Source organism: Mustela putorius, unplaced genomic scaffold (assembly GCF_011764305.1).
Source record: "Mustela putorius furo isolate JIRA1106 unplaced genomic scaffold, ASM1176430v1.1 tig00000580_pilon_pilon_pilon, whole genome shotgun sequence".
NCBI lineage: Eukaryota > Metazoa > Chordata > Mammalia > Carnivora > Mustelidae > Mustela > Mustela putorius.
In genome coordinates this window covers 15,316,000-15,330,633 of record NW_025421423.1, presented here as the reverse complement: position 1 = coordinate 15,330,633, position 14,634 = coordinate 15,316,000, and the positions used below count along the sequence as shown (strand labels likewise).

Here is a 14,634-nt window from a genome sequence, read left to right as displayed (position 1 = left end):
TATTTCCAGGTTTGGACTTGGATAATTGGGTAGATGAATGGTGGTGCCATTTATGTAGAATATATAGGAAGAAGTTGGACAGCATAACAGGTTCAGATTTTTATATGTTGAATTTGAGGTTCCTTTGCAAATCCAAATGGAAGTGTTGGGTAGTCACTGTATTCTTCTGGTCTCACCATCAGGAGAGAAACTTGGAAATTAGCATCATCCACAGTTGAAAAGGCATGAAGAGTGGAGAGTTTCAGAAAAGGCCAGATATTTATTTATATATAAAAATTTTATTTATTTATTAGAGAAAGAGTACAAAAGACTATATAAGCAGGGGAGAGGGAGAAACAGGTTCCCCACTGAGTGGGGAGCCCAGTGCAGGGCTCAGTCCCAGGACTGTGGGATCATGACCTGAGCCGAAGGCAGATGCCCAATGAACTGAGCTACCCAGGTGCCCCTGAAGACCAGATTTTTATCCAAATGTTTTTGGGGTTACAGGGAATAGAAAATGAGTGGACCTCACTTTCCAGACCCTGAGCAATATGGTGTTTAGGAGAATGAATGGCTTTTTTGTGAGGATTGTATAAGAGAAGTAGACTAAGTTCTATTAAGGCAAAAGATGCAATGAAAATTCATGGAAGAGATTAAGAATATATGGGAATTAGTTAACCATGGTACACTGTTCTACAGTACTAAATGGAAAGGTTTTGTGGACAGGACAGCAGCAGAGGACTTGTTCTTGTAGAAGTGTGAACAGAGTAATCTGAGCATGAAACTAAAGTGTTTTCTCAAACTTGAGCTGGCATCAGAATCACCTGGAGGGCCTGTTAAAGCATAGCTGTTGAGTCCATATCCAGAATTTCTAATAAAGTAGATCTGAGGTGGGTCCTCAGAATTTGTATTTGCACAAGTTTCTGGGTAATAGTGATGTTGCCTTGAGGAACCATATTTGGATACTGTTGTATGAGGAAATACTAGAATCTAAAGTTTCTAAACCTAATTATCCTCTTGGTCAGGTATGTTTGTAAAAATGCTTAAAAAATAATTGTTGTAAAAAGAAAAAAATTGCTAGAGACTTAGGGGGCTTGGGTGGCTCAGTTGGTTAAGCCTCTTGACTCCCGATCTCAGCTCACATGCTTTGATCTCAGGGTCATGTGTTCAGGTCTCATGTTGTGCTCCATACTGGGCATGGAGCGTACTTTAAAAATAAATAAATAAATAAATAAATAAAAGCCTTTACTCCTAGAGTACAGTAAATCTAAGGTGGGGCCAATTATATTTTTATTTTAAAAATAGGTCACTTTGGTCACGTATATGAACTACCAGGATGGATAACCAGAAAGATTTCATGTTTGTTTATTGATTACTTAGGAAAAGAAAGACATATGAAATGGGAGTTTAGCTGGCAGCAGCAATTTGTTCTGTTTTGCGTTTATGTTTTGAATGTCTTATATCCCATTCTGTGTTCAGTGTTTCTCTTCCTCTTTAGTAGCTATTTCTGCAAAGCTCTATAAATGGTAACCTCTCAGAGTTTCACTAAAAATGTTTATTTCATTAGCACTATTCAATGTTAGTTAGCTATTTTGAATTTTAGGTTGCCAGTTTTTTCTCTTAACACAATGAATGTATTGTTCTATTATTCTTTTGGTGTCTGTTGTTGAGAAGTCTGTTGTCAGTGTTGGTTATTACTTTGTAGGTAAAATTACTTCTCTATACTCATTTTAAAACATTTTCCTCCTTATTTTTGTTCAGTGGCTTAACTAGCTATTTGTAGATATGGATCACAGAGTCTCAACCCTGGATGATCACTAAAATAGCTTGGGAAGCTCTGAGGAAAATATAGATACCTTGACCACACCAATTCTAAAATCCTGGGGTAGAGGGATGAGCAGTTTGTTTATTGTTAAAACTTCTTAGATGGTAATCTTGAGGTTCAGCTAGTGTTGAGGACCATTGCTAGAGACTTACTTTCATTCATCTTTCTTAGGAGTGACCCAGCTCTTCCCAGAACTGCCTTCTCCTGGAACTCCAGTTAGAAACGTATAGGACCATTTCATTCAGTCCTGTATTTGTTTTAACCTCTTACATTCATTGTCATGTCTTTCCCCTTAAGGTCCTATATTTTGGATGATTTCCTTAAAATGTTTTTCTGATTCACTTATTCTGTGTTCAGCTTTGTGTGATGTGCTGTTTAGTCCTTCTGTTAAATATTTGCTTATAACGTATTTTTTTTCCTTGTGTGAATCATAATTTTTAGCTGAATTGCTTTTTCTTTTTTGAGGATCTCTAAGGTGTTTTGTGTTTGCTCTGCTAAACTTTCTAAGGTATCACCAGCCCCTAACATGGTCTAAGGTGTATGTTGATTTATTGCCTTGGAGATTCTTAGACCAGAGAAGAAGAGAAAATTCAGAATCTAAACATTCACATTTCCCCATCAGAATCTGAACAGAGATGGGCTTCCTTTTTAAATACTTTCGAAAGATGAGTCTGTCTTTCCTCCTTTCTTTCTTTCTTGATGGGAAGTTTCTGATTTTAGTTTGCTTTCACTGAGGGCCTTGGCTGTTGACATGACTTGGGGAAATTTCACTTTTTTTCTTTTGAGGTCATTTATACAGCAAAAAAATTTTTGTGATATTTGGTCTAATATTTGCAAATTTCTAAAAGAACTAAAATTTCAAGATTTGGGTGCTCCATTCCTTGACTATAATAAAGATTCCTAGTTGATTTTGAACAAATTTGGAGAGAAAGGTTTTAGGGCTCATTTACAAATGAGTTTTTAATGCCTGTGTGAGGTAGTTTTTTAAAGATACAGAAATTTGAAAAATTACATTGATAATGGGTAGGTCAAAGAGCCTGGTGTACAGTTGTGCCGAAGGACCTTTTTGGTATTACTCAGTGTAATCTTATCACAGAATTTTTGTGGTTCATTTAATCTAAATGTGGATTTAAAAATAATTTCTAAAATTTGATGACTCTACTATCTATTAGTAGAATATTGCTTGTTTGGTAAAGGAGTTAAGTATGTACTAAACTAATTGCAAGTACACGTCTGCCCTGTAGGACTGTTGCACAAAAACTTATGTTTGTATTATTACCTCAAAAAAAGTTGACCTTTAATGTAGAACTTTTTTTTTCCTTTGCTTTTGAGAGGGAGGAAGGAGGGACAGACGGAAGGGAGAGAAACAATCCTAAGCAGGCTCCATGCTGGACATGCAATCTCGTAACACTGTAATCTCACAACACTGACATCATGACCTGAGCTGAAATCAAGTCAGATGCTTAACATACTGAGCCACCCTGGTGCCCTTTTAATATAGAATTTTTAAAACTCAATTTTCAGGGCACCTGGGTGGCTCAGTGGGTTAAAGCCTCTGCCTTCCGCTCAGGTTATGATCCCAGGGTCTGGGGATCAAGCCCTGCATCGGCCTCTCTTTTCAGCGGGGAGCCTGCTTCCCTTCCTCTCTCTGCCTACCTCTCTGCCTACTTGTGATCTCTCTCTGTCAAATAAATAAAATCTTTAAAAATAAATAAATAAATAAATAAAAACTAAATTTCCATTAGTATTAGGTATTTCACTTTTGATAGAGTGATTTCCCAAAAGCTTTATTTTGATTCCACTGAAATGATTCAACATTCAGTCATTTTTAGGTAATAACTGATTTTTCATTGTCAGCAGATGATGATAAAACTGATATAATTTAGCTTTTGGCAAAGTTCTATTGATGGGGTTAACATTATTTATTTATTTGTTTATTTTAAAGATTGTGACCTGGGATCATGACCTGAGCCGAAGGCAGAGGTCCCCAACCCACTGGGCCACCCAGGTGCCCCTGGGGTTAACATTGTTAACACCTGTTACTTTACACATGGAGAAGAAACTTCCCAAGTTAAATTAATTCAGAATTACACAATTGTGGTTTTACTGCAAGACATCAAATGGAATTGATGATAAGCACAGTTGTTGTGCCTTTCCTTCTGGGAACCTGACCTGTGATCTCATGTTTATAGGTCTTATTTTATGTCCTTTGATACTTATGAAAAAGTTTTACACATTTCTTCATGAGTTGTATACTTCTCTTTTTAAATTTAATGTTAGGAATTATGACAGAGACTATTGTGTACCCAAATACTTTTTGGTTTTCTTTAGTGACAACGCTAATTTTTATCTGGGTGTGTTGCTTCTCAAATTAAACAGCCTTGTTTCAGTCTTCCTTATAGCTAGGTGTGGTCATGTGATTAAGTCCTGGCTAATGAGATACAAGTAGAAGTTAACAGGAGATAGATATTTCTGGAACATTTCCACATGGATGCACTTTTTCCTCTTTTATCCTACATCCTGCAGGAGTTTCATCTTCCATCTTACATGATGCAGATGAGGGCTGCACCCTAACAGAAAGACAAGTAGAGCCCGAGTCACTGGTAACTTTATATGTTACCATTCTGGATTTGGAAATTTCTACAGTTGGACTTTTTACATGAGCAGTGATTTTTTTTTTTCTTTTAAGCAGCCATTATTTGAAATATATTATTATTATATGCAGGATTGTGATTTCAGATAAAAGTCAACAAATGAGGTGAGCCCTGTGATCACCTTGGCATTTTTTCTGGGCTCTATTTAAGGTTGGGGGGAGCCCCGGCAAACATGGCAGAATTGCTCAGTTGAAGAGGCAGAGATCCATGCTTGGGAAGGCTGAGGCATCTGGGAGCTATGGAAGCAATGTGTGGGACAGGAGGGAGCTCTGTGAGTAAAGTGCTCCAGACGTCTCCCTTTGAATCTGTTGCCAAATAGTAAGCTACACATGCCTTACCAGTAATGGTACACCAGTTCTAGCATAAAGGCTAAACCCACTCTAACAAAGCTTCAAAACAAGTTCCAAAACAATTGCCTAATCTGAAACTACCTTTTTTCCCAGAAAAAACTCTGGCACATTAAAGGAATAAAACAAATTCTAGTGCTCACATTGTTGACTATTCAATCAAAAATTGCCAAACATGGAGAGAACCACAAAACTGTGACCTATAACCAGGAGGAAAATCAATCAACAGAGAGAAAACTAGATGGGGCACCTGGGTGGCTCAGTCAGCTGAGTGTCCAGCTCTTGGTTTCGGTCCAGATCATGGTCTTACAGGATCAGGAGAGTGAACCTCATATTGGGCTCCACACTCAGAGTGGAGTTGTCTTGGGATCTTTCTCTGTTCCTCTCCCTCCTCTCTGTGTCTCCTTCTGCTCTTGTGCATGCATGTGCGTGCTTGCACTCTTTCTCTCTTCCCCTCCCAAATAAATAAATAAAACCTTAAAAAAGAAAGAGACCCATGAAAGGACAGAGATAATGAAATTAGCAGATTTGGAGTTTGGAATGGTTATTAAAAGCATATTTAAGGATTTAAAGGAAACTGTTAGCATAATAAGGAGAAAAATGAGACTTCTAAAGATAAGAATATGTCTAAAAAACACATGGTGTGGCATTAATAGCACATATGTTCTGCAGAATAAGTGAGCAGTCAGTTCAAAGACAGCAGTAGAAGGGTGCCTGGCTGGCTTAGGTCATAGAGCACATAACTCTTGATCTCTTGGTTGTTAGTTGCAGCCCCACGTTGGGTGGAGAGATGACTTAAAACAACAACAAAAAAGACAGCAGTAGAAACTAAAGCACACAGACCAAAAAAGATTGAGGAAGAAATGAACAGTGTTCAGTAAACTATAGGAAAAAAATCAGGTGGTCCAAACATATGTGTGAATCAGGTCCCAGAAAGGAAGGTGAAGGCAGGGAAACATAAACCTGAAGAAATAGTGATTGAAAATAATTCCAAATATGGTAGAAATTATAAATCCACATAACTAAGAAGTTCAATGGACCCCAAGCCGATAAATATAGTGAAAACTACACCAAGGCTCATCATAATAAAATTCTTGAAAACCAGGAATGCAAAACAAATCTTAAAAGTACCCAGAGGGGAAAAAGTCCCATTTTATTCAGTAGAACCAAGGTAAGAATGATACAGAATTTTTTGTCTGAACTGTAAGCCAGAAGACAATGGAGTAACATCTTTAAAGTCTGGAAATAAGTACAATCATCTATGTCCCTCTAAAGTTTCAAAAATGAAGTTAAAATCAAACTTTCTTTGAGGCAGACAAGAGCTGAGAGCATTTTTCAGTAACAGATGTCTGTTACATGTCTGTTAGATGTCTGTTAAAGGAAATTCTTCAGACTTGAAAATGATACAGGTGGAAATTTGAGTTTGTACAAAATGGTAAATATCCACAGAGTGGATATGACGTCTCCCTCCTTTTTTATTTTTTTTTTTGTTGTTGTTGTTTATTTTGTTAATTTAAGATAATTGAAAGAGGATTCTGAGAATAAGTGGAGTAAGAAGCACCAGGAATCTGACTCCCCTGCCTAGACAACAATTGCACTACCAGACTCTTTCTGTAATTTGGAACTCTGGAGTCTATTGAAAGCTTGCAAGTTGTTCCAGAGGAAGACTTAGAAGGTAAATTGTGTTTAATTTTGATCAATTTCAGGTTTAGCACTGTAGCAGCTACCCATTGTCTGCCTTTTTTTTTTTTTTAAGATTTTACTTATTTATTTGAGAGAGAGGTAGGAGAAAACATGAATGGGGGAGGGGGATGGCATGGAGTGGGGAGGGGGGAGCGAAGAGTGGGGTGGGGGAAAGAGGGAGAAGCAGAAGTAGGCTCCCTGCTGAACAGGAAGCCTGATGGGGGCTGTCCTGACCTGAGCTGAAGATAGACATTTAACCGGCTGAGCCACCCAGGCACCTCCCATCCTCTGCTCTTAAATCACATGGCAGGGAGCTACCTACATGTTCCAAGAGCAGCTTACAAATAGCTTGAGGGAGCCAGCATAGGTAGAAAGGATATTGTCCTCTTAACTCTCAGGGATCTATGTTCTGATTGTTAATTGCTTCTTCTGAGCACATAGTTGGCAGACAGAGGCAGGCAGCCATTGTCTTTGCATCTCCTTCTCTTGTAGCAAACTCCCCCTTCCTCCAGTGACTTCTAGTTAATTCAGAGAACTGGCACTTGTTCCTTTCATATTTCCCTTTCACCCGTTTTGGGAATGAGGTATTAGAGACTAAGACATTAAAAAAACAACTGCTTCTATAGGGAAAATTAGAAAGTGATAATACATGCCAGGGAAAAAGGCTCAAAAGAAACCAGATAAGACTTTAAATTTATATAAACCTAAGGCCGGTTCTCGGTACAGAAATAGCTTACAACTGTCAAAAGAAGAAAAACCATAACAAAAACTAGAAGACCCCAAGGAAGGGGAAGAATCTGATTTCTAAAGTTACCACAGCCCCCAATTATTTTTTAATAAAGATTTTACTTTAAAAGTTAGCAACTCTTTTTATTTTTTTTTTTTAAGATTTTATTTATTTATTTGACAGACAGAGATTATAAGTAGGCAGAGATGCAGGCAGAGAGAGAGGAGGAAGCAGGCTCCCCGCCGAGCAGAGAGCCCGATGTGGGGCTTGATCCCAGGACCCTGAGATCATGACCTGAGCCCAAGGCAGAGGCTTTAATCCACTGAGCCACCCAGGTGCCCCTAAAGATTTTACTTTAAAGTGTTTTTTTTTTTTTTAAGATTTTATCTATTTATTTGACAGAGACACAGCGAGAGAGGGGGGCACAAGCAGCAGGAGTGGAAGAGGGAGATGCAGGCTTCCTGCTCTGCAGGAAGCCCGATGCAGGCCTCAATCCCAGGACTCTGGGATCATGACCTGTGCTGAAGGCAGACACTTAACAACTGAGCCATCCAGGCGCCCCTTAAGATTTATTTATTTTAGAGAGAGAGGGAGAGTGCTCAGTGGGTGGAGGGGTGGAGGGATAGAACCTTCAAGCATACTCCCCACTCAGTGCAGAGCCTGACACACGGCCCAATCCCATGACTTATGCTTGAGTCAGAACGAAGAGTTGAATGCTTAACTGACTGAATCGTCCAGGCACCCCAATAAAGATTGCATTTTTAAGTAATCTCTGTAACCAACATGGGGCTTGAACTTACAACCCGGAGCTCAAGAGTTGCATGCTCCATTGACTGTGCCAGACAGGTATTCTACCACACACAGCCCCAAATTCGATGAAAAGTTTGAGTATAAACATCCAAGAAGCTGAACTCTGGTAAGATGAACTCAAGAAGACTCACATGAGACACATTATAATCAAACTTTCCATAAATCTTGAAAGCCAAAAGGAAGAATCAACTCATCACATATAAGTGATCCTCAATAAGAATGTGAGCATGTTTCTCATCAGGAACTTTGGGGATCAGAAAGCAGTGGTCCAATATATTTAAAGTGCTAAAAGAATTAAACTGTCAACTGAGAGCCCTGTTTTTGGCAAAACTGTCCTTCAAAAATGTCTTTGTGTTCTAGTTTAAATAAATTAGATTTTTTTTTTTTAAAGGGGAGAAGCAGGCTCCCTGCTGAGCAGAGAGCCCGATGTGGGGCTTGATCCCAGAACCCTAAGACCATGACCTGAGCCAAATACAGAGACTTAACTCACTGAGCCACCCAGGTGCCCCAATAAATTAGATTTTTAAAAAATCATTTGTGTGTGACATACTTGACTCTAAAGTCCAGTTACAGATTAAAAAAAAAAAAAAAAGATGGATGCCTGGCTGTCTCGATCAATGGAATCTGATCTTGGGGTTGTGAGTTCAAGCTCCAGTAAAAATAAAATCCTAAGGGGCACCTGGGTGGCTTGGTTAGTGAAGCATCTGCCTTTGGCTCAGGTCATAATCCCAGATTCTTGGGATTGAGCTCCATGTGGGGCTCCCTGCTCAATGAAAATCTGCTTCTCCCTCTCCCTCTCTCTCTCTGCCCCTCCCCATTCTCACTCTGCCCCCTCTACCTGCTCATGCACTCTCCCTCTCCCTCTCTTAAATAAAGTCTTAAAAAAGATATGGTGTGTATGTCTGTATAAACATACACACACACATACATAGAATGGAATATTCAGCCATAAAAAAGAACAAAATCTTGCCATTTGCAATGACATGGATGGAGCTAAAGAGTATTATGTTAAGCAAAATAGAGAATGACAAATACTATATGATATCCCACCAGCAGTGCACAAGGGTTCCTTTTTCTGCACATCCTCACCAACACCCATTATTTCTTGTGTTACTGATTTTAGCCATTCTGACAGGCATAAGGTGATATCTCATTGTAGTTTTGATTTGCATTTCCCTGATGGTAAGTGATGATGAGTATCTTTTCATTTGTCTGTTGGCCATCTGCATGTCTTCCTTGGAAGAAATGCCTGTTCATGTCTTGTACTCATTTTTTAATTGCATTATTTGTTTTTTGGGGTGTTGGAGTTTTCTAAGTTCTTTATGTATTTTGGATACTAACCCTTTATTGGATGTGTCATTTGCAGATAATCTTCTCTGTAGGTTGTCTGTTAGTTTTGTTGATTGTTTACTTTGCTGTGCAGAAGCTTAATTTTGCTGTAGTACCAATGGTTTATTTTTTCTTTTGCTTTCCATGCCTTGGTAGATATATCTAGAAACAAGTTGCTACAGGTGATAATCAAAGAAGTTACTGTCTGTGCTCTCTTTGAGGATTTTCATGGTTTCAGGCCTCACTTATAGGTCTTTAATCCATTTTTATTTTACTTTTGGTATGGTGAAAGAAAGTGGTCCAGTTTCATCCTTTTGCATGTTGCTGACCAGTTCTCCCAACACTACTTGTTAAAGAGACTGTTTTTTTCCCATTGGAATTCTTTTCTGCTTTGTCAAAGATTAATTGTCCATATGGTCATGGGTTTATTTCTAGGTTTTCTCTTCTGTTCCACTGATTTGTGTGTTTGTTTTTGTGTCAGTACCACAGTGTTTTCATTACTACAGCTTTGTAATATAACTTTAAGTCTGGAATTTGTGATGTTTCCAGCTTCACGTTTCTTCTTCAAGATTGCTTTGGCTGTTTGGGGTGTTTGGTGATTCCATACCAAATTTTAGGATTATTTTTTCTAGTTCTGTGAAAACTGCTGTTGGTGTTTTGGTAGGGATTGAATTACATGTGTAGATTGCTTTGGGTAGTATAGACATTTTAACAGTATTTGGTCTTCCAGTCTGTGAGCATGGAGTGTCTTTCCATATCTTTATGTTCCCTTCATTTCTTGAATCAGCATTTTATAGTTTTCAAAGTACAGGTCTTTCACAAGAGAATGGCATTTTTAAAAGTTATTAATCTAAAAGCTAGTGTGTGACTTGTTTGTAGCACTACATTTTTTCGCATGTATTTTGGGAGACTAATGCATTTAAAAGAATTTTTAGTTCGTGTTTTGGGGTACAGGGATATAAAGTTATAATACTGTGACATCAGCAACAGGAAAGGGTGGGGATAGAGTGTAAAGGAACAGAGTTTTTGCATATTACTGAAGATACACTGGCATAAATTCAGATTAGAGTGTTACAATTTAAGGATATTAAGTATAGTAGTCCCCATGGTAACTACAAAGGAAATAGCTGTAGAATATGCACAAGAGGAAGTGAGAGTAATCAAAGTCATAGGGATGGGGAGTAGAATAGTGATTGCCAGGGACTGGAAGAAGAGGGAAATAGGGAGTTACTGTTTAATGAGAATAAGATTTCAGTTTTACGTGATAAAAAGTTACTGAAATGGAGCGTGATGATAGTTGCATATTATGAATGTGCTTAATACCACTGAATTCTCCATTTGAAATGGTTAGGATAGTGAATTTTGCTATATGATTTTACTGCAGTAAAAAGAAAGAAAGGGACAAATGTATAGAGTGCTCTCTATGGAAAGGACTACAGGATACATGAAGTGTTGGGGCACCTGAGTGGCTCAGTTGGTTAGGTGTCTGCCTTCGGCTCCGCTCATGACCCCCAGGGTCCAGCATCGGGCTCTCTGCTCAGTGGGGAGTCTGCTTCTCCCTCTCCTTCTCCCCCAGCTTGTGCTCTCTCTTCTTCTCTCTCCCCACTAGCAACTGAATAGATAAAATCTTAAAAAAAAAAAAAAAAGATACAGTAAGTGTATAAAACATGATGTAAAAAGAAAAAAATTGACTAAAGCAAGATAATAGTAATATATTTGGGGAGCTATGGCATACGTGAAAAGTAAAATATATGACAGTAACAGAAAGGTTTTGATGAGGGAAATGAATATATACTTAGAAAAGTTCTTACATTGTACCTAGATGTTATCATTTGAAGGTAGACTGTGGGAGTTAAAGATACATACTGATGATTTATCCCCAGAGCAATTACTTAAACAAAAGTAAACAAAGAGTGTAAAGATTCCAGTTAAAAAGCAGAGATCAACTGTATTTTATGTTTGTATGTTTCATTTATGCATAACATAGTATCTTTTCTTGATAAATTGATTCCTGTATTATGAAAAGTCTTTTCATCCCTGGTAATATTCCTTTTTGTGGAGTCTGCTTTGTCAGGTATTAGTATAGCTACTCAACTTTATTATGATTACTGTCTACATATTTATCTTTTTCCATCCCTTTTATTTTGAAACTGAAATTTTATGTTTAAAATAAATTTCTTCTGGGGCACTTGACTGGTTCAGTCAATAGAGCATGTTTGAGTCTTTGTTTTGGGGTTGTGAGTTCAAGCCCCACATTGGGTGTAAAGATTACTTAAAATATTTTCTTATTTTTATTTTTTATTTTAAAAAATATTTTATTTATTAATTTGTTAGAGAAAGAGAGAGTACAAGTGGGAGAAGCAAGGACCTGCTGAGCAAGGACCCTGATGTGGGCCTCAGTCCCAGTACCCTGGGATCATGACCTAAGCCAAAAGCAGAGGTTTAACCAACTGAGCGTCCCAGAATATAAAAGTTTTTTTAAAAATGGATTTTTTCGACACAACATATAATTGAGTCTTGCTTTTATCAGACTGATAAACTGCCTTTTATTTGGAATCTTTTGCCATTTCCACTTAATAAAATTATTTCACATGGTTGCTTGTAAGTCTACCATCTTGCCATTGTTTTCTATTTGTACCATTTATTCTTTGCTTTTTCTTCCTTTGTTAACTGGCTTTCTTTAGACCATTTTTTTTTGGTATTTCATTTTATTCATTATTTATCATTTTGTGTTTTATTATATTTATTTGTATTTCTTGGTAAGTGTATAAAGAAAAATATATGTAATTTTAATATATATTAATATATAATTATAACACATGCCATCTTATTTATGATATATAATTATATATTATGATTTTATTTATAATACATAATTTTATTTATAATTAATATGTAATATATGTTATATATTATATATAATTTATATGTGTTATATATACATGATAACAGAGCTTCAAAATATGTAAAATGAAAGCTAATAGAACTAAATAGAAAAGAAATAGAGAAATTCACAGTTATAGCTGGAGATTTCAAAACTTCTCTCAGTAATTAGTAGCATAGTTGATAGAAAATCAGGATACAGAACAAGGGGTTGACAGACTCTGACATGTGGGCCAAATCTGTCTTATTTGTCTATTTTTATATTTCCTGTGACCTAAGACTGATTTTTACATTTTTAAGTTGTGAGAAAAATAAAGAACAATATTCTGAGATACATGAAGCTTATATGAAATTGAAATTTCAGTGTTTATACATAAAACTTTATTTGAACCCCTGCACTCTCCTTTATTTACATACCTATGGGTGCTTTTATGCTACCACTGTAGAGTTAAATAGATGCAACAGAGATTATATGGCTCACAAAGCATAAACTACTTATGTACACCTTTAAGAAAAGTTTGTAGATTCCCTAATATAGAGGTTTTGAACACTAACAACTAGGTTGTTTTAATTGATAATGGAATGTTTTCTTTAACATTATCAAAATACACATTTTTTTAAGTTCACATGAGATGTCACCAAGATAGGCTATATGTGGATCCTAAAACAAGTCTCAATAAAAGTGAATTCATTAAAATTATGTAGAATTAGTTCTCTTACTTCATTAAAATTATATTAGAAATCAAAAAAGTATAATCCTCGGGGTGCCTGGGTAGCTCAGATAGGTTAAGCATCTGCCTTTGGTTCAGGTCATGATCCCAGGGTCCTGGGATTGAGTCCCGCATTGGGCTCCCTGCTCAGTGGGAAGCCTGCTTCTCTCTCTCCCACTCCCTCTGCTTGTGCTTTCTCCCTCTCTGTCAAATAAATAAAATTCTTTTTAAAAAAAGGGTATAATCCTCAATTTATGGGGGAAATTTTCTTAATCACTTCTTAAAAAAAGAGTAATACTTAACCCATGGATCAAATATGTCACAAAGGAAATTAGAAAATAGTTTGAATTGAATTAAAATCAAAATACAATTTACTAAACTTTGAAGGGTACAGCTAGAACTGTTCTTAGAAGGAAACATATAGCTTTAAATGTTTATATTAGAAAAGGAAAAAAAGTATAAAATGAATCATCTATGCTTCTAAGCATAGCAAAGAAGAGTCCCAAATAAATAGAAGAAAGAAAATATTAAATATGAGCAGCATAGATTAAGGACATAGAAAACAAGCAGTAGAAAAAAAATAATGAAACCAATGGTCGGTTTTTTTTATAGGTCAATAAAATTGATAAACTTCTGGGTAGACCAAAAAAGGCGAGAAATTACTAACATCAAGAATGCGCCTATACATTAAAAGGGTAATGTTATGGACTGAATGAATGAATGTATACCTCTCAAATTCTTGTGTGTAAGGCCCAGTCCTCACTGTAATGGTATGTGGAGATGGGGCCTTAAGAGTTGGAGCCCCCATGATGGGATTAGTGTCCTTACAAAGAGATACCAGAGAGCTTGCTCTTGGCTCTGCCCTGTGAGGACACGGAAAAAGGTACCTTGTCTAAAGCCAGGAAAAGAGTCCTCATTAGAAAGTGACATGCTGGCACCTTAATTTTGGGCTTCTAATCTCCAGAACTGTGAGAAACTAAATTTCTATTGTTAAACCACCCTGTCTGTTGTATTTTGTTACAGTATCCTACACAGGCTAAAACAGAGATAAAGAAAAGATTATGAATAATTTTAAGCCATTAAGATGAACAGGCATTCATTCAGTTTAGAAGTGGACAAATTCTTTGAAAAATACAAAGTACCACAACTGATGCAAAGTGACTAGAAAACCCAAATAACTCTATACCTATTTAAAAATTGAGAATTAAAAAGTTAAAGACCTAATGGCTTTGTTTTAAGAAGTAATAATACCAATGCTATACAAACTCAGAAGAATACTTTCTAATATATTTTATGGAGTTAGTATTACCCTTGATACAGGAGGGAAAAGAAAACTATAGATTAATATCCCTCATGAAAATGGACCCAAAGATAATATTTAGAAGGCATTAAATTAAATTCAGTTATATGTCTGTAGAGAAGAGATCATATATCATGAATGAGTGAGAATTATTCCAAAAATACAAAGTGGTTTAACTTTTGAAATTAGTCCAACATACTCTGTTAACGGAATAAAGAGAAAAACTTTATGATCATCTTAACATATCCTGAGGTGTTATCTGAGAAATTCAGTTTTTATTTGTGATAAACAAGACCCTCAGCCACTAGGAATAGAAGGGAACCTGTTTACCCTGATAAAGGTATGAAACTACATCATACTTAGTGTTGTTAAGAGAATCATATCCTC

General features: G+C 36.7%; 1 protein-coding gene across 8 annotated transcripts in view; it reads left to right on the top strand.

The window, feature by feature from the left end:
- PTBP3 (polypyrimidine tract binding protein 3) overlaps positions 1-14,634 on the top strand; it is a 116,680-nt gene that overhangs the window by 40,442 nt on the left and 61,604 nt on the right. For 2 of the 8 annotated variants that reach the window (XM_013053865.2, XM_013053864.2), the window contains exon 3: positions 6,324-6,480. The exons of the other annotated variants lie outside the window; for them this stretch is intronic. The gene's annotated coding sequence lies outside the window, so the exon portion shown is untranslated. The remainder of the gene's footprint in view (positions 1-6,323; positions 6,481-14,634) is intronic. 8 annotated transcript variants of the gene reach the window in all.